A 2,082-nucleotide genomic window follows, 5' to 3' on the forward strand; every position below is an offset into this window, starting at 1 on the left:
TCTCTCTACATGTACACACACACCCAAATAAGTGAAACAAATTTGCTAACAAATGCTAAATTGGCCTCTCCACAAAGAACAAATTATATTTCCATCAGACAAAACTTACTTGTATCTCTGGTCAAGAAGAATTTTCATCTGTCAGTTTTCTACAATTCACAAGGTCATAGAATAGCTCATAGTCGACTAAAATGAAAATCCCTGTAAAACCAGATAACCTAGAAGGAGGATATCTAATGTTCCACTGAAATGCTCATTTAAAAGTTTTTCTGATTTCTTATTTTCCTAATAATCTTCCCGCTTTGTGATTATAATAATCTCAAAGATTATTCTTGGTCATAAAGAAGACTAGTCTCATTCGTTTTGGTCTGATTAGTTATATAAGTTCAGTAAGTATGCTAATCATACAAACTTCTTGCATTTGCTTTGCAAGCACAGAACCATAAAATATACCAGAAACATAGGATGAGCTTCTGTCCAGAAGAATTTCATCATAAGTACTGGCTTAGACCCTCCAAAGTCTCATATATTCCCTATCTTGATTCCAGGAAAGCTAGCCTAAGAAATGCTCTCATATTTCCCCTCAGTATCTTTAAATTTGAGTGAGTTCCTTTTTATTCAGAGTCCTCAAAACTTGCTAAGGTTTCTACCTGCCAAGAAATTACTTTCCTGACTGCCAAGTAAGCTTGGGACATATGAGCCAGATTCCAAGCACATTTTCCTGGAGGATTTTGTAGACCAGCATTGGCTCTGTCAACATTTGTTCTTTAAAGTTGTCATATTAAATTAGTTTAATGTTTAAATATAACATTTCAAGTAAGTCCAAGGTTAAGCAACCAATGTATCCAATTATATACCATTAATAAGGAAGACAGTCTTGGTAGTGAAGTAGATAGTCACTTGGCTGCTAAATGATATATTGGTGGTTTGAACTTGCCAGCTGCCCACCGCAAAAAGATAAGGCAATCATCTTCCATAAAGACGGTCCAAGAAAGCAATTTAGTCAGACCCTCTGCCAATCCCATTCTAGCAAAAACTCAAGAAACCAAGTGAACCAAATACAAGCGGTAATTCTGAACCTTGAGCATCACATGCAAAGATAAAGAATTAGATTGAACATTGATTATAAGAAGAAACTTTCAGAAGGCATTAATGAAGAGAGATACAGATGCCAGATGTGCCCCGGCAGCTGGCCCAGCACAGGGTGACCAACTTGAGACAAAGCCAGCAAACGATCCTGCATGAGGAGCATAGGGAGGCAGCATCATAGAATTCTGGTTGCAGAGAGACAAAGGGGCACACACCTGGAGAGAAGCAAATGTTTCCAAAAACACATGTAGAACACTGTGTTAGAACAGATGAATGGAAGAACTGTCTGGATGGTGTACATGGTTAGGTATGAATATATATTATGTGTATGATAACAATCTGGAACAAGGGATATATTGCAAGGCTGGAGGAGGGGGCAAGGGGAAAGAAAATGTGCAACAATGGAAAAATTTAATCTTTAAATAAGGAAAGGAAATAACCTCTTGTGCAATTCTTGAATTGCTTACTTATCTATGCCAAGAAACCTGGAGGACAGCTACCTGAAAAACTGACTTAAACAGACTCATATTCATACACAGTCCAAAGAAAAGTTATTTAATAGATAGCAGAATTTATCAAACAATATCATTATTATGATAAGTAAGAAACTTTTTTAAATTTTTATCTTATATTAGTTTACTTATAAAGTTCATATACATTGTTTTCACACCAGATCTTTCCTGTTTCTTCTACCCACTCCTTGGCTGTCTCTTTATACTGTAGACTAGACCTTCTAAGCTTGATGCAGTTTGTCTCTTGTGAACTTTATGGTTTTGGCTTTTACTCCCAGATCTCCACTTTGAGTTGATTTTTGTGTATGTTGTGAGTTGTGGATCCAATTTGTTGTTGCTATTCTTGTTATGTGCTGTCGAGTCGCTTGTGACTCATAGCGACCCTATGTACAACAGCCCTAAACTCTGCTCTGTCCTGTGCCATTCGCACTGTCTCTGACACACCCATCCCAATTATCCCAGTCACTGAATCAATCCACCT

Source organism: Elephantulus edwardii, unplaced genomic scaffold (genome assembly GCF_000299155.1).
Source record: "Elephantulus edwardii isolate Elephantulus edwardi_28Jun2011 unplaced genomic scaffold, EleEdw1.0 scaffold00065, whole genome shotgun sequence".
NCBI lineage: Eukaryota > Metazoa > Chordata > Mammalia > Macroscelidea > Macroscelididae > Elephantulus > Elephantulus edwardii.